The sequence below is a fragment of the Tachypleus tridentatus genome, chromosome 9, assembly GCF_004210375.1.
Source record: "Tachypleus tridentatus isolate NWPU-2018 chromosome 9, ASM421037v1, whole genome shotgun sequence".
NCBI classification, from domain to species: Eukaryota; Metazoa; Arthropoda; class Merostomata; order Xiphosura; family Limulidae; genus Tachypleus; species Tachypleus tridentatus.
In genome coordinates this window covers 14,786,335-14,806,795 of record NC_134833.1, presented here as the reverse complement: position 1 = coordinate 14,806,795, position 20,461 = coordinate 14,786,335, and positions in this window count along the sequence as shown.

The window sequence follows — 20,461 nt, the reverse complement described above, 5'->3', positions numbered from 1 at the left end:
CTTGGCCTACTTACAAATTGTTTCACTTTCGATCCAAAATGGCGTCACGAAAAGAGTTACTAAATGAAGAAGCATTAGAGTTGTATTGTAGCAGCTGAAATAGTTGGCAGTCAACAGGTTAAACATATAAGTCGACTTTTCTACGGAAAATCAATAGTAGCAATATTAATTAGAATAATTCCATAATTCTCTAAACTTTTGTAATCCACACATTATTAATCATTATATGGTTCTTTGCAACTCTCCCTTTTAAAGAAAATGAATTAACTGATAAGAAGTTATATACTAATGCACTCTAAAATGCTATGAGTTTTGTAGTAATTACTTATTATTTTCTTAATTAAAGTATAATAAATACTTAATTTTAATAAATTAATAAAGCTTAATTTTGCATTATTATGTTATTAAATCTACTCTAACAACTCGGGTCCTCTCCGGCCGGGCATGACCATGTGGTTAAGACACTCTACTAGTAATTTGAGGGTCGCGGGTTCGAGTCCCCGTCACACCAAACATGCTCTCCTTTTCAGTCGTGAGGGCGTTATAATGTTACGGTCAATTCCACTATTAGTTGGTAAAGGAGTAGCCCAAGAGTTGGTGGGTGGTGATGACTAGCTACCTTTCCTCTCGTCTTAGACTGCTAAATTAGGGACGGCTAGCGCAGATAGTTCTCATGTAGCTGTGTGCGTAATTCTAAAACAAACGAGTCGAGTTTTCCTCCAGAGGTCGTTCTCTCAGTCTGTAAGCGGGCCTATCAATTTTTAAAATCGCTGCTCTAGGCAAAAACATTTCATGTGTTCTTATGAATAAGATTTAGAGAAAAATTAACTATTTAAAACCTCAACTTTTAAATCAGTGTTATTTCCCAATTCTTTTACTGCCTGCACGTATTTATGTTTGTTTGTTCATACTGGGCTTTCAGTTAACTTGAAAGTTAATAAGCTGACAATATTCTAGTCGGCTTTCAAGGCGGTATGACTACCATGGAAAGTATTTTATGCAATTTTAAAAGCGAAAAGTGAATCGAGGGTTTGAAAAGGTCATAAATTCAAAATCTCGAGGCAATGTGTCATATTCAAGGACACTACAACTAAGCGAAAGTTAGTTTCGAACATGTAGTCTTTCAAATACAAGACCAGTGTATTTAACCGCTAAGAAATGGTACCCCTATTTCTGTCTAATCGTCACCAGTTTTGAAATGAGAGAAAGAAGACCACTAGTCATTATCACCCACCGCCAACTTTTGGGCTACCTTTTACCAACGAACAGTGTGATTGACCGTCACATTATAACAATCCCATGGCTGAAAGGGCGAGCATGTTTGTTTCCACGGGGATTCGAACCCGCGACCCTCAGATTACGAGTTGAACGTCTTGACCCACCTGATCATGCCGGGCCGGTACAACTTGTACAGTATGTGAATTTGATATACAGGACGGATTATTCTCAACTGTTGAAGTTGAATGAGGGCCTGGCATGGCCTAGCGCGTTAAGGCGTGCGACTCATAATCTGAGGGTTGCGGGTTCGCATCCCGGTCGCGCCAAACATGCTCGCCCTTTCAGCCGTGGGGGCGTTATAATGTGAAGGTCAATCCCACTATTCGTTGGTAAAAGAGTAGCCCAAGAGTTGGCGGTGGGTGGTGATGACTAGCTGCCTTCCCTCTAGCCTTACACTGCTAAATTAGGGAGGGCTAGCACAGATAGCCCTCGAGTAGCTTTGTGCGAAATTCCAAAACAAACAAACAAACATGGACCTAAATCTAGGGGTATATGTGCATGTCCTGCTTTTATTGTTCCTAGTGGCGTATTACTACTTACGTTATCTTAACGTTCTACACTCATGTAAAATTTATAGTGCCACTAAAATGCTCAAAAATGCCATCAGCTAAGAACTTAATGTGTTTATGTTTCCGTGTGGATAATTATGAAATACAAAAAATGAAATTACTTCTTGCATTCAGTTATTAAGATAAGTTCTGATCGTTACATTTGCGTCTATTGTTTCTTTTATCTTGTAAACTAAAGTAACGGTTTTATTTCTCGCTAAACAAGAGCTTCGTAATGAACTAGGTTTATTAGTTTTATACGCAGAGCTACACACTGAACTATATTTTTTAGCGTTGTAATCTCGTAGAACAGTGTAGTTTCTGTCATATGTTAAAACATTAACAATTTATAGCAATAACTCTTCTGAAGGTTTATGATAGAGTGATATTTAACTCGTACACAGAAACGTATTTTACTACCTGTACACCAATTTCTGGTTCAACGGTAAGTTTGTGGACTTTCAACGCCAGAAACTGGATTTCGATACACGTGGTAGAAAGAGCACAGATAGCCTATTGTGTAGCTTTGCGCTTAATTGAAATTAATCAAACAAATAAACAAAATAATTTCGCTAATTAGGAAAAGCTTCTAATTTTATATTCGAGGAAATGCGAGAGAAATAATTTAAATTACCGTTTCTGTAATTACGATTACAAGCCAACTTTCATTTCATATATTGCATTTTTAACGGAACACTCGTGTTCTAAATTAAACGTTTTTCATTAAATCTATTTCCGGAAGGAAAATTAAAGTGCCTTTAATTTTTATTTTTATTCACACAACATGCACAATCGCGTGCACTTTTTTTTTTCTTAATGCTATATACTTCTGTAGAATCGTGAAATGACGTAAGTACTTCCATTATTCATTACTGCGAGAAATCAAAAAGCGCTCGTCTTCCATGGGTCTTCCTTCCTTCCACGGAAAACCTCCAGTGCTTTTTCTTTTTCGTTAATATATTAATAAGAAGATGGGGTTTTACAAGAGTTGGTGGAATTAATAGTCGTGAAAACTATTCGTTCATTACAAATGTATTATTGAGGTACGGCTCTAAACCTTTGTAAGATATCATACATATAGATGAATTCAAGATAGATCGGTTTATTTAATAACTATGATACACGTGTGTTTGTTTTTATGCTAAAATTTGTATATTACGTTTCGGTTTAATATACTGCTCACAGTAATTTTCACGTATAGTTCGATAAATAATTTCTCGAATTCGTCATCGCTGGAGCTATTTTTATGGTTGTTTGGCCAAGATACCCGAATCCGGTGACGTAGCTGGGGACGGGCAAAGGGGTACATCTGTCCCCGGACGCAGCATCAAGGGTAGGGGGCGCCAAATTAATGTTACATAATTAGAAATTATGGCTTACATTTTGTCACGAAGAGGCGCGAAAACTGACTTTGTGTCCGGGCGCTGAAAAGCCTAGCTACGTCTCTGCTCTAATCACGGCACGTTTTATTGTAATTAACGTCCTATAGAGGTTGCTTGTGGTTTATTATATAGCTATAATGACGTTTGGTTTCATTTTTGTTTCTATGCAGTTCTTTTTTGATTATGTTTTACAGACCGATAAGATAATCTAATCATTCTACCTGCTAATTTTATTATAAATTATAATGTCGATATTAATTATAATTTAAGGTTAAGACGATTGTTTAACCGGACCACAAGACGGCCGACAAGTTAAAAACATGACATGCCAATAACCTTGTCTTTTTAAGCAAGAGATTTGTTATAAACCGAAAAACATAACTGGCTTAGTCCATGTTTTCATATCAAAATCTCCGTTATCAATATGTCATAACTTCTAAAGTAACTTATAGTCGACCTATGGGTCAGCGACAAATTTGCGGACTTACAACGCTGAGATTTCCACACAACAGATAGCGTAATGTGGCTTTGCTCTGAAACTAAAACCAGTGAAATATTCATAAGGTTTGGTTTGGTTTCTTTGTTTGTTTGTTTGTTTTTTTAAATTTCGTGCAAAACTACACGAGGACTATCTGCGCTAGCCGTCCCTAATTTATACTAAATGGATTGTTTGTTTGTTTGTTTTGGAATTTCGCACAAAGCTACTCGAGGGCTATCTGTGCTAGCCGTCCCTAATTTAGCAGAGTAAGACTAGAGGGAAGGCAGCTAGTCATCACCACCCACCGCCAACTCTTGGGCTACTCTTTTACCAACGAATAGTGGGATTGACCGTCACATTATACGCCCCCATGGCTGGGAGGGCGAGCATGTGTAGCGCGACGCGGGCGCGAACCCGCGACCCTCGGATTACGAGTCGCACGCCTTACGCGCTTGGCCATGCCAGGCCTTTAGGTCCATGATGTTATCATAATGGACCTAAAATTCGTTTACACTTCGGAACCGTGTGTGCTTACCTTGAGCATTGACCAAAAGGTGATAGTTTAGTATTTTCAAGTTAAATAACACCTTATCAACGAATGAGCTAAATGGTAAATTACATTTGAGATTCAAGTAAAGTTCACTAGACAGTGGGCAACTAATTAACACTGCACCTGTACTACATGGTTATTCTTAACCGAACATCGAGACTGACTGTCACTTTTATAAAGCGCCCACAGCGGAAGGGTAAAGAGAATAATCATCAGGAACCTCTGACCTCCCAATACTGTGCCTGTTATACAGAATACTATTAAGTCACAGTCGACCTAAAGTGTCAAAATTACAAATGAGTTTTTAGTAACTGTTATCGTGTATCTTTTATTTCATTGATTAAACAACTAGTTTAAGTTAGAAACAAGATGTAAAAGTGGAAAACAGTGTGGTTGTCTTACTGAATAAAGAGAATCTCCAATCTAATGAATAATCAATGGGTGTTAGAAACCATCAATGATTGTTAGGATTGATCAGTGGTTTTTAGGATCAGTCAATGGTTGTTAAAAAAAATTAATAGTTTTTAGAACCAAGAAATGGTAATTAGAATCATATAGAAGTTGTTAAGAAAAACCAATGATTGTTAAAATCAAACAATAGTTGTTATAACAAATCAATGGTTTCTAGAATCAAGCAATAGTTGTTATAATAAATCAATGGTTTCTAGAATCAAACAATGGTTGTTATAACAAATCAATGGTTTCTAGAATAAAAAATGGTTGTTATAACGAATCAATGGTATCTAGAACCAAACAATAGTTGTTATAACGAATCAATGGTTTCTAGAATCAAACAATAGTTGTTATAACGAATCAATGGTTTCTAGAATCAAACAGTGGTTGTTGTAATGAATCAATGGTTTCTAAAAACAAACAATGGTTGTTATAATGAGTCAATGGTTTCTAGAATCAAACAATGGTTGTTATAATGAGTCAATGGTTTCTAGAATCAAACAATGGTTGTTATAACGAGTCAATGGTTTCTAGAATCAAACAATAGTTGTTATAACGAATCAATGGTTTCTAGAATCAAACAATAGTTGTTATAACGAATCAATGGTTTCTAGAATCAAACAATGGTTGTTATAACGAATCAATGGTTTCTAGAAACAAACAATGGTTGTTATAATGAATAAATGGTTTCTAGAAACAAACAATGGTTGTTATAATGAGTCAATGGTTTCTAGAATCAAACAGTGGTTGTTATAACGAATCAATGGTTTCTAAAATCAAAAAATGGTTGTTATAACGAATCTATGGTTTCTAAAATCAAACAATGGTTGTTATAACGAATCAATGGTTTCTACAATCAAACAATGGTTGCTATAATGAATCAATGGTTTCTAGAATCAAACAATAGCTATTATAACGATTCAATGGATTCTAGAATCAAACAGTGGTTGTTATAACGATTCAATGGTTTCTAGAATCAAACAGTGGTTGTTATAACGAATCAATGGTATCTAGAATCAAACAATGGTTGTTATAACGAGTCAATAATTTCTGGTATCTAACAATAGTTGTTATAACGAATCAATGGTTTCTAGAATCAAACAATAGTTGTTATAATGAATCAATGGTTTCTAGAATCAAACAATAGTTGTTATAACGATTCAATGGATTCTAGAATCAAACAGTGGTTGTTATAACGAATCAATGGTATCTAGAATCAAACAATGGTTGTTATAACGAGTCACTGGTTTCTAGAATCAAACAATGGTTGTTATAACGAATCTATGGTTTCTAGATTCAAACAATGGTTGTTATAATGAGTCAATGGTTTCTAGAATCAAACAATGGTTGTTATAATGAATAAATGGTTTCTAGAAACAAACAATGGTTGTTATAATGAGTCAATGGTTTATAGAATCAAACAGTGGTTGTTATAACGAGTCAATGGTTTCCAGAATCAAACAATGGTTGTTATAACGAATCAATAATTTCTGGTATCTAACAATAGTTGTTATAACGAATCAATGGTTTCTAGAATCAAACAATAGTTGTTATAATGAATCAATGGTTTCTAGAATCAAACAATAGTTGTTATAATGAATCAATGGTTCCTAGAATCAAACAATAGCTGTTATAATGAATCAATGGTTTGTAGAATAAAACAATGGTTGTTATAACGATTCAATGGTTTCTAGAATCAAATAGTGGTTGTTATAACGAATCTATGGTTTCTAGAATCAAACAATGGTTGCTATAATGAATCAATGGTTTCCAGAATCAAACAATGGTTGTTATAACGAGTCACTGGTTTCTAGAATCAAACAATGGTTGTTATAACGAATCTATGGTTTCTAGATTCAAACAATGGTTGTTATAATGAGTCAATGGTTTCTAGAATCAAACAATGGTTGTTATAACGAGTCACTGGTTTCTAGAATCAAAGAATGGTTGTTATAACGAATCTATGGTTTCTAGATTCAAACAATGGTTGTTATAATGAGTCAATGGTTTCTAGAATCAAACAGTGGTTATTATAACGAATCAATGGTTTCTAGAATCAAACAATGGTTGTTATAATGAATAAATGGTTTCTAGAAACAAACAATGGTTGTTATAATGAGTCAATGGTTTATAGAATCAAACAGTGGTTGTTATAACGAGTCAATGGTTTCAAGAATCAAACAATGGTTGTTATAACGAATCAATAATTTCTGGTATCTAACAATAGTTGTTATAACGAATCAATGGTTTCTAGAATCAAACAATAGTTGTTATAATGAATCAATGGTTTCTAGAATCAAACAATAGTTGTTATAATGAATCAATGGTTCCTAGAATCAAACAATAGCTGTTATAATGAATCAATGGTTTGTAGAATAAAACAATGGTTGTTATAACGATTCAATGGTTTCTAGAATCAAATAGTGGTTGTTATAACGAATCTATGGTTTCTAGAATCAAACAATGGTTGCTATAATGAATCAATGGTTTCCAGAATCAAACAATAGTTGTTATAACGAGTCAATGGTTTCCAGAATCAAACAATAGTTGTTATAACAAATCAATGGTTTCTAGAATCAAACAATGGTTGTTATAACGAGTCAATGGATTCTAGAATCAAACAATAGTTGTTATAACGAATCAATGGTTTCTAGAATCAAACAATAGTTGTTATAACGAATCAATGGTTTCTAGAATCAAAAAATGGTTGTTATAATGAATCAATGGTTTCTAGAATCAAAAAATGGTTGTTATAATGAATCAATGGTTTCTAGAAACAAACAATGGTTGTTATAATGAATAAATGGTTTCTAGAAACAAACAATGGTTGTTATAATGAGTCATAGTGATAGTTTTAGTAAAGATTCACTTCTGATTTCACAGGTTCCATGACAGATTTATTAAATAGCATTTCGATTGTATATGTTAGGTGATAGTTTTAGGAAAGATTCACTTCTGATTTCACAGGTTCCATGACAAATTTATTAAATAGCATTTCGATTGTATAAGTTAGAGGACAGTTTTAGTAAAGATTCACTTCTGATTTCACAGGTTCCATGACAGATTTATTAAATAGCATTTCGATTGTATATGTTAGGTGATAGTTTTAGGAAAGATTCACTTCTGATTTCACAGGTTCCATGACAGATTTATTAAATAGCATTTCGATTGTATAGGTTAAATGACAGTTTTAGTAAAGATTCACTTCTGATTTCACAGGTTCCATGACAACTTTATTAAATAGCATTTCGATTGTATAGGTTAGGTGACAGTTTTAGTAAAGATTCACTTCTGATTTCACATGTTCCATGAAAGATTTATTAAATAGCATTTCGATTATATAGGTTAGATGATAGTTTTAGTAAAGATTCACTTCTGATTTCACAGGTTCTATGACAGATTTATTAAATAGCATTTCGATTGTATAGGTTAGATGATAGTTTTAGTAAAGATTCACTTCTGATTTCACAGGTTCCATGACAACTTTATTAAATAGCATTTCGATTGTATAGGTTAGGTGACAGTTTTAGTAAAGATTCACTTCTGATTTCACATGTTCCATGAAAGATTTATTAAATAGGATTTCGATTGTATAGGTCAGGTGACAGTTTTAGTAAAGATTCACTTCTGATTTCACATGTTCCATGAAAGATTTATTAAATAGCATTTCGATTGTATATGTTAGGTGATAGTTTTAGGAAAGATTCACTTCTGATTTTACAGGTTCCATGACAGATTTATTAAATAGCATTTCGATTGTATAAGTTAGGTGACAGTTTTAGTAAAGATTCACTTCTGATTTCACAGGTTCCATGACAGATTTATTAAATAGCATTTCGATTGTATAGGTTAGATGATAGTGTTAGTGAAGATTCACTTCTGGTTTCACAGGTTCCATGACAGATTTATTAAATAGCATTTCGATTTATAGGTTAGATGACAGTTTTAGTAAAGATTCACTTCTGATTTCACAGGTTCCATGACAGATTTATTAAATAGCATTTCGATTGTATAGGTTAGATGATAGTTTTAGTAAAGGTTTCTGATTTCACAGGTTCCATGAGAGATATACTAGAAAAATACTTCCGATTGTAGTTAAACCCACCACAAGTATCGAAACCTGTTATATGTTCACAGACCTGCCATTGAGTCGTTTGAGGATACGACAGGTTTTATTAAAGACATATTTCTAGATTTGTAATTTGTGTCAGAAGAGTTTATTTTATGACTCAAATATTTTGGATAACAATGGTTTAAAATAACATAATTCCCTAGTCTGTAAACCTGAAAGACAGTTAGAAGGTTTTATCTCGCCATATAATAGTAAGAAACGTTGTTTCTGAAAGTCTGGTCTTTCACCTTTCATAGATTCTGAAAAGTTAGTTGGAAACAGTGATGTTTATATTATATGAGCCGACATAATTTTTGCTGAAATAGGGTCAAATTCCGCCGGTGGGGTCACCTGGTATAACCACTCTCGCCACTCTACAGTAGTGTTCTGTTAGTCAATCAGTAGACACTAAAATGACACCACCTAAACGATGCTTAAAATTGCAATGTGTACTGTTGTGACGTCAGTTGAAACGTGCGCATGTCGTGAATCATGAGAAGAATTATGCGCTCTGTATTGTAGATTACGGCATAACATATGAACTCCAAAAGCAAGGATTTTAAATGTTTGTTAGTTTTATTTACTATTGAAATAAACCACTTTAAAAAATTTTGCGAAAGTAGATCTAGCGTATCTATATGTACCTGAATATTTAGTAATAAAAACAACAATCTACAGTTCATACAGTTTTGTAAGTAAATAATTTAACTAGACAATAGTATCACTCAGAAGTTAGCTTTAGTCGTCCAAATTATTATTCTTACCTTTGTCAGCGGTAAGATAACGGACCTACAACTCTAAAATATGAGGTTTGTTTTTCTTCGGTTAGTGTATGGCTGTTAATTAAAATAAACCATTTTTTCTTGACTACTCGCTCAGAGTGATGGCTGAGAACATACGTTAAAAACGGGGATCATTCTGTCTTATTCAGAGTGACACTTTCTATTACTTTCAACATTTCTAGCTTCAACTGCCTTGAGTTTGGAAACTGGTGCTTTGTTGGTGGACTTAGTTTAAAATTATTTATTTATTTATTCACTTAGTTTGAAAATCAGATTTTTATTTATGGACTTAGTTAATTTTCTGGGAAAAAGAATTTGTTTACGCGATGCCACAAACCACCACAACACATGACTTGTCCAAATATAGGTTCTAACAGCAGTGTTAAGTCTCACACTAGTCCCTAGGTATTGCTTTCGGAGATTTCTCTAAAATAATGCATAGTCAGGTAATTAAGGAACTCGACTCGATATTTGAGAGTCGTGGGTTCGAATCCCAGTCACATGCTTGACCTTTCAGCAGTTGGGTGTGTCATGAAATGACGGTCGATCCCACTATTTGTCAGTAAAAGAGTGGCCCAAAAGTAGGCGGTGGATGGTGATGACTAGCTTCCTTTTCTCTAGTCTTACACTGCTAAATTAGGGACGGTTAGCGCAGATAGCCGTCGTGTAGCTCCGCGCGAAATTCAAAAGAAAAACTTAGTTATTACTTTTACATATTTTAAATTTTGTTTAAAAACATTTCAATTCCATCTTCTGTTTGTTATCAGTCATGTCCAAGAGTCCTTTTGTGCAACACCAGAGTTCGTCAATTGGGCTGGGTGATAATGTTAGCTAATATTTTGCATCATATCATTAAATTGTTAGGAATAATTGCGTAAAAACTCGCTAGAGTTAAGCATTCAACTCACCAATCGAAGAGAATCAGTAAGTCGTGTAATTATGATGATACAATTTAAGAGAATAATGGATTTTATAGAAAGACATCACAGCACACCGATTAGCATGGGTATACAGCTGTCTCTATACTGAAACGTGAGGTGTTTCAGAAAACACACTTCGACAAACATCTACACGTGGTTTAGACTCTTGTTATGTTCCAGCTTGTAGTTGTGTTAATTATTGTGTTTGACTCTAAAATCTGCCCCTGAATTTAAATATCCCTTATCTAGATATGTATTTGACAGTAACAGTTGAACTACGAACTAAGAAGTCGTTATGAGTTTTGTTTATTTCATTGGTTTATTGTTTCGTTTCTTTTGGATTTTGAACACAGATACACGAGGGCTATCTGCGCTAACCGTCCCTAATTTTGCAGAATAAGACTAGAGGGAAGGCAGCTAGTCATCACCCCCTACTGCTAAATATTGGTTACTCTTTTACCAACGAATAGTGGGATTGACCATCACATTATAACGCTCCCAAGGCTAAAAGGGCGAGCATGTTTGGTGTGACGGAGATTCGAACCCGCTACCCTCATATTATGAATCAAGTGCCTTATTCAGCTAGCCATGCTGGACCGTTTATTTCGTTAACTGGATATGAAAAACTATTTATCGTAAGGATTTTATATGTGCTATTTTTTTTTCCAAAAATAGTTAAGGAGGCATAAAATGGGTAAGAGAAACCCCCTTGTATTGTCTATTGTGTATTTATATATAACTGATTTTTTTCACTCAACACTGAATAACAAATTCCTAAAAAAGATGGCTCATCTCCATTGATAGTTGTTAAGTCAACACTAGACACACAATACATACAAAGATGACTCATCTTCATTGATAGTTGTTAAGTCAACACTAGACACACAATACATACAAAGATGGCTCATTTTTATTGATAGTTGTTAAGTCAACACTAGACACACAATACATACAAAGATGGCTCATTTTTATTGATAGTTGTTAAGTCAACACTAGACACACAATACATACAAAGATGGGTCATCTTCGTTGATAGTTGTTAAGTCAACACTAGACACACAATACATACAAAGATGGCTCATTTTTATTGATAGTTGTTAAAACAACACTAGACACACAATACATACAAAGATGACTCATCTTCATTGATAGTTGTTAAGTCAACACTAGACACACAATACATACAAAGATGGGTCATCTTCGTTGATAGTTGTTAAGTCAACACTAGACACACAATACATACAAAGATGGCTCATTTTTATTGATAGTTGTTAAGTCAACACTAGACACACAATACATACAAAGATGGCTCATTTTTATTGATAGTTGTTAAGTCAACACTAGACACACAATACATACAAAGATGGGTCATCTTCGTTGATAGTTGTTAAGTCAACACTAGACACACAATACATACAAAGATGGCTCATTTTTATTGATAGTTGTTAAATCAACACTAGACACACAATACATACAAAGATGACTCATCTTCATTGATAGTTGTTAAATCAACACTAGACACACAATACATACAAAATGACTCATCTTCATTGCTAGTTGTTAAGTCAACACTAGACACACAATACATACAAAGATGGCTCATCTTCATTGATAGTTGTTAAGTCAACACTAGACACACAATACATACAAAGATGGCTCATTTTTATTGATAGTTGTTAAGTCAACACTAGACACACAATACATACAAAGATGGCTCATTTTTGTTGATAGTTGTTAAGTCAACACTAGACACACAATACATACAAAGATGGCTCATTTTTTATTGATAGTTGTTAAGTCAACACTAGACACACAATACATACAAAGATGGCTCATTTTTATTGATAGTTGTTAAGTCAACACTAGACACACAATACATACAAAGATGGCTCATTTTTATTGATAGTTGTTAAGTCAACACTAGCCACACAATACATACAAAGATGGCTCATTTTTATTGATAGTTGTTAAGTCAACACTAGACACACAATACATACAAAGATGGCTCATTTTTATTGATAGTTGTTAAGTCAACACTAGACACACAATACATACAAAGATGGGTCATCTTCGTTGATAGTTGTTAAGTCAACACTAGACACACAATACATACAAAGATGGCTCATTTTTATTGATAGTTGTTAAAACAACACTAGACACACAATACATACAAAGATGACTCATCTTCATTGATAGTTGTTAAGTCAACACTAGACACACAATACATACAAAGATGGGTCATCTTCGTTGATAGTTGTTAAGTCAACACTAGACACACAATACATACAAAGATGGCTCATTTTTATTGATAGTTGTTAAGTCAACACTAGACACACAATACATACAAAGATGGCTCATTTTTATTGATAGTTGTTAAGTCAACACTAGACACACAATACATACAAAGATGGCTCATTTTTATTGATAGTTGTTAAATCAACACTAGACACACAATACATACAAAGATGACTCATCTTCATTGATAGTTGTTAAATCAACACTAGACACACAATACATACAAAAATGACTCATCTTCATTGCTAGTTGTTAAGTCAACACTAGACACACAATACATACAAAGATGGCTCATCTTCATTGATAGTTGTTAAGTCAACACTAGACACACAATACATACAAAGATGGCTCATTTTTATTGATAGTTGTTAAGTCAACACTAGACACACAATACATACAAAGATGGCTCATTTTTATTGATAGTTGTTAAGTCAACACTAGACACACAATACATACAAAGATGGCTCATTTTTATTGATAGTTGTTAAGTCAACACTAGCCACACAATACATACAAAGATGACTCATTTTTATTGATAGTTGTTAAGTCAACACTAGACACAGAATACATACAAAGATGGCTCATTTTTATTGATAGTTGTTAAGTCAACACTAGACACACAATACATACAAAGATGACTCATTTTTATTGATAGTTGTTAAGTCAACACTAGACACAGAATACATACAAAGATGGCTCATTTTTATTGATAGTTGTTAAGTCAACACTAGACACACAATACATACAAAGATGACTCATCTTCATTGATAGTTGTTAAATCAACACTAGACACACAATACATACAAAAATGACTCATCTTCATTGATAGTTGTTAAGTCAACACTAGACACACAATACATACAAAGATGGCTCATTTTAATTGATAGTTGTTAAGTCAACACTAGACACACAATACATACAAAGATGGCTCATTTTTATTGATAGTTGTTAAGTCAACACTAGACACACAATACATACAAAGATGACTCATTTTTATTGATAGTTGTTAAGTCAACACTAGACACAGAATACATACAAAGATGGCTCATTTTTATTGATAGTTGTTAAGTCAACACTAGACACACAATACATACAAAGATGACTCATCTTCATTGATAGTTGTTAAATCAACACTAGACACACAATACATACAAAAATGACTCATCTTCATTGATAGTTGTTAAGTCAACACTAGACACACAATACATACAAAGATGGCTCATCTTCATTGATAGTTGTTAAGTCAACACTAGACACACAATACATACAAAGATGGCTCATTTTTATTGATAGTTGTTAAGTCAACACTAGACACACAATACAAACAAAGATGGCTCATTTTTATTGATAGTTGTTAAGTCAACACTAGACACACAATACATACAAAGATGGCTCATTTTTATTGATAGTTGTTAAGTCAACACTAGACACACAATACATACAAAGATGGCTCATTTTTATTGATAGTTGTTAAGTCAACACTAGACACACAATACATGCAAAGATGACTCATCTTCATTGATAGTTGTTAAGTCAACACTAGACACACAATACATACAAAGATGGCTCATTTTTATTGATAGTTGTTAAGTCAACACTAGACACACAATACATACAAAGATGGCTCATTTTTATTGATAGTTGTTAAGTCAACACTAGACACACAATGCATACAAAGATGACTCATTTTTATAGATAGTTGTTACGTCAACACTAGACACAGAATACATACAAAGATGGCTCATTTTTATTGATAGTTGTTAAGTCAACACTAGACACACAATACATACAAAGATCAATCATCTTCATTGATAGTTGTTAAATCAACACTAGACACACAATACATACAAAATGACTCATCTTCATTGATAGTTGTTAAGTCAACACTAGACACACAATACATACAAAGATGGCTCATTTTAATTGATAGTTGTTAAGTCAACACTAGACACACAATACATACAAAGATGGCTCATTTTTATTGATAGTTGTTAAGTCAACATTAGCCACACAATACATACAAAGATGGCTCATTTTTATTGATAGTTGTTAAGTCAACACTAGACACACAATACATACAAAGATGGCTCATTTTTATTGATAGTTGTTAAGTCAACACTAGACACACAATACATGCAAAGATGACTCATCTTCATTGATAGTTGTTAAGTCAACACTAGACACACAATACATACAAAGATGGCTCATTTTTATTGATAGTTGTTAAGTCAACACTAGACACACAATACATACAAAGATGGCTCATTTTTATTGATAGTTGTTAAGTCAACACTAGACACACAATACATACAAAGATGACTCATTTTTATTGATAGTTGTTAAGTCAACACTAGACACAGAATACATACAAAGATGGCTCATTTTTATTGATAGTTGTTAAGTCAACACTAGACACACAATACATTCAAAGATCAATCATCTTCATTGATAGTTGTTAAATCAACATTAGACACACAATACATACAAAAATGACTCATCTTCATTGATAGTTGTTAAGTCAACACTAGACACACAATACATACAAAGATGGCTCATTTTTATTGATAGTTGTAAAGTCAACACTAGACACACAATACATACAAAGGTGACTCATTTTTATTGATAGTTGTTAAGTCAACACTAGACACACAATACATACAAAAATGACTCATTTTTATTGATAGTTGTTAAGTCAACACTAAACACAATACATACAAAGATTGCTCATTTTTATTGATAGTTGTTAAGTCAACACTAGACACACAATACATACAAAGATGGCTCATTTTCATTGATAGTTGTTAAATCAACACTAGCCACACAATACATACAAAGATGTCTCAACTTCATTGATAGTTGTTAAGTCAACACTAGACACACAATACATACAAAGATGGCTCATCTCTATTGATAGTTGTTAAGTCAACACTAGACACACAATACATACAAAGATGGCTCATTATTATTGATAGTTGTTAAGTCAACACTAGACACACAATACATACAAAGATGGCTCATCTCCATTGATAGTTGTTAAGTCAACACTAGACACACAATACATACAAAGATGGCTCATCTCTATTGATAGTTGTTAAGTCAACACTAGACACACAATACATACAAAGATGGCTCATTTTATTGATAGTTGTTAAGTCAACACTAGACACACAATACATACAAAGATGGCTCATTATTATTGATAGTTGTTAAGTCAACACTAGACACACAATACATACAAAGATGGCTCATTTTATTGATAGTTGTTAAGTCAACACTAGACACACAATACATACAAAGATGGCTCATCTCCATTGATAGTTGTTAAGTCAACACTAGACACACAATACATACAAAGATGGCTCATTATTATTGATAGTTGTTAAGTCAACACTAGACACACAATACATACAAAGATGGCTCATTTTTATTGATAGTTGTTAAGTCAACACTAGACACACAATACATACAAAGATGGCTCATTATTATTGATAGTTGTTAAGTCAACACTAGACACTCAATACATACAAAGATGGCTCAAGTTCATTGATAGTTGTTAAGTCAACACTAGACACACAATACATACAAAGATGGCTCATTTTAATTGATAGTTGTTAAGTCAACACTAGACACACAGTACATACAAAGATGGCTCATTTTTATTGATAGTTGTTAAGTCAACACTAGACACACAATACATACAAAGATGGCTCATTATTATTGATAGTTGTTAAGTCAACACTAGACACACAATACATACAAAGATGACTCATTTTTAATGATAGTTGTTAAGTCAACACTAGACACACAATACATACAAAGATGGCTCATTATTATTGATAGTTGTTAAGTCAACACTAGACACTCAATACATACAAAGATGGCTCAAGTTCATTGATAGTTGTTAAGTCAACACTAGACACACAATACATACAAAAATGACTCATTTTTATTGATAGTTGTTAAGTCAACACTAAACACAATACATACAAAGATCAATCATCTTCATTGATAGTTGTTAAATCAACATTAGACACACAATACATACAAAAATGACTCATCTTCATTGATAGTTGTTAAGTCAACACTAGACACACAATACATACAAAGATGGCTCATTTTTATTGATAGTTGTAAAGTCAACACTAGACACACAATACATACAAAGGTGACTCATTTTTATTGATAGTTGTTAAGTCAACACTAGACACACAATACATACAAAAATGACTCATTTTTATTGATAGTTGTTAAGTCAACACTAAACACAATACATACAAAGATTGCTCATTTTTATTGATAGTTGTTAAGTCAACACTAGACACACAATACATACAAAGATGGCTCATTTTCATTGATAGTTGTTAAATCAACACTAGCCACACAATACATACAAAGATGTCTCAACTTCATTGATAGTTGTTAAGTCAACACTAGACACACAATACATACAAAGATGGCTCATCTCTATTGATAGTTGTTAAGTCAACACTAGACACACAATACATACAAAGATGGCTCATTATTATTGATAGTTGTTAAGTCAACACTAGACACACAATACATACAAAGATGGCTCATTTTTATTGATAGTTGTTAAGTCAACACTAGACACACAATACATGCAAAGATGACTCATCTTCATTGATAGTTGTTAAGTCAACACTAGACACACAATACATACAAAGATGGCTCATTTTTATTGATAGTTGTTAAGTCAACACTAGACACACAATACATACAAAGATGGCTCATTTTTATTGATAGTTGTTAAGTCAACACTAGACACACAATGCATACAAAGATGACTCATTTTTATAGATAGTTGTTAAGTCAACACTAGACACAGAATACATACAAAGATGGCTCATTTTTATTGATAGTTGTTAAGTCAACACTAGACACACAATACATACAAAGATCAATCATCTTCATTGATAGTTGTTAAATCAACACTAGACACACAATACATACAAAAATGACTCATCTTCATTGATAGTTGTTAAGTCAACACTAGACACACAATACATACAAAGATGGCTCATTTTAATTGATAGTTGTTAAGTCAACACTAGACACACAATACATACAAAGATGGCTCATTTTTATTGATAGTTGTTAAGTCAACATTAGCCACACAATACATACAAAGATGGCTCATTTTTATTGATAGTTGTTAAGTCAACACTAGACACACAATACATACAAAGATGGCTCATTTTATTGATAGTTGTTAAGTCAACACTAGACACACAATACATGCAAAGATGACTCATCTTCATTGATAGTTGTTAAGTCAACACTAGACACACAATACATACAAAGATGGCTCATTTTTATTGATAGTTGTTAAGTCAACACTAGACACACAATACATACAAAGATGGCTCATTTTTATTGATAGTTGTTAAGTCAACACTAGACACACAATACATACAAAGATGACTCATTTTTATTGATAGTTGTTAAGTCAACACTAGACACAGAATACATACAAAGATGGCTCATTTTTATTGATAGTTGTTAAGTCAACACTAGACACACAATACATTCAAAGATCAATCATCTTCATTGATAGTTGTTAAATCAACATTAGACACACAATACATACAAAAATGACTCATCTTCATTGATAGTTGTTAAGTCAACACTAGACACACAATACATACAAAGATGGCTCATTTTTATTGATAGTTGTAAAGTCAACACTAGACACACAATACATACAAAGGTGACTCATTTTTATTGATAGTTGTTAAGTCAACACTAGACACACAATACATACAAAAATGACTCATTTTTATTGATAGTTGTTAAGTCAACACTAAACACAATACATACAAAGATTGCTCATTTTTATTGATAGTTGTTAAGTCAACACTAGACACACAATACATACAAAGATGGCTCATTTTCATTGATAGTTGTTAAATCAACACTAGCCACACAATACATACAAAGATGTCTCAACTTCATTGATAGTTGTTAAGTCAACACTAGACACACAATACATACAAAGATGGCTCATCTCTATTGATAGTTGTTAAGTCAACACTAGACACACAATACATACAAAGATGGCTCATTATTATTGATAGTTGTTAAGTCAACACTAGACACACAATACATACAAAGATGGCTCATCTCCATTGATAGTTGTTAAGTCAACACTAGACACACAATACATACAAAGATGGCTCATCTCTATTGATAGTTGTTAAGTCAACACTAGACACACAATACATACAAAGATGGCTCATTTTATTGATAGTTGTTAAGTCAACACTAGACACACAATACATACAAAGATGGCTCATTATTATTGATAGTTGTTAAGTCAACACTAGACACACAATACATACAAAGATGGCTCATTATTATTGATAGTTGTTAAGTCAACACTAGACACACAATACATACAAAGATGGCTCATCTCCATTGATAGTTGTTAAGTCAACACTAGACACACAATACATACAAAGATGGCTCATTATTATTGATAGTTGTTAAGTCAACACTAGACACACAATACATACAAAGATGGCTCATTTTTATTGATAGTTGTTAAGTCAACACTAGACACACAATACATACAAAGATGGCTCATTATTATTGATAGTTGTTAAGTCAACACTAGACACTCAATACATACAAAGATGGCTCAAGTTCATTGATAGTTGTTAAGTCAACACTAGACACACAATACATACAAAGATGGCTCATTTTAATTGATAGTTGTTAAGTCAACACTAGACACACAGTACATACAAAGATGGCTCATTTTTATTGATAGTTGTTAAGTCAACACTAGACACACAATACATACAAAGATGGCTCATTATTATTGATAGTTGTTAAGTCAACACTAGACACACAATACATACAAAGATGACTCATTTTTAATGATAGTTGTTAAGTCAACACTAGACACACAATACATACAAAGATGGCTCATTATTATTGATAGTTGTTAAGTCAACACTAGACACTCAATACATACAAAGATGGCTCAAGTTCATTGATAGTTGTTAAGTCAACACTAGACACACAATACATACAAAAATGACTCATTTTTATTGATAGTTGTTAAGTCAACACTAAACACAATACATACAAAGATCAATCATCTTCATTGATAGTTGTTAAATCAACATTAGACACACAATACATACAAAAATGACTCATCTTCATTGATAGTTGTTAAGTCAACACTAGACACACAATACATACAAAGATGGCTCATTTTTATTGATAGTTGTAAAGTCAACACTAGACACACAATACATACAAAGGTGACTCATTTTTATTGATAGTTGTTAAGTCAACACTAGACACACAATACATACAAAAATGACTCATTTTTATTGATAGTTGTTAAGTCAACACTAAACACAATACATACAAAGATTGCTCATTTTTATTGATAGTTGTTAAGTCAACACTAGACACACAATACATACAAAGATGGCTCATTTTCATTGATAGTTGTTAAATCAACACTAGCCACACAATACATACAAAGATGTCTCAACTTCATTGATAGTTGTTAAGTCAACACTAGACACATAATACATACAAAGATGGCTCATCTCTATTGATAGTTGTTAAGTCAACACTAGACACACAATACATACAAAGATGGCTCATTATTATTGATAGTTGTTAAG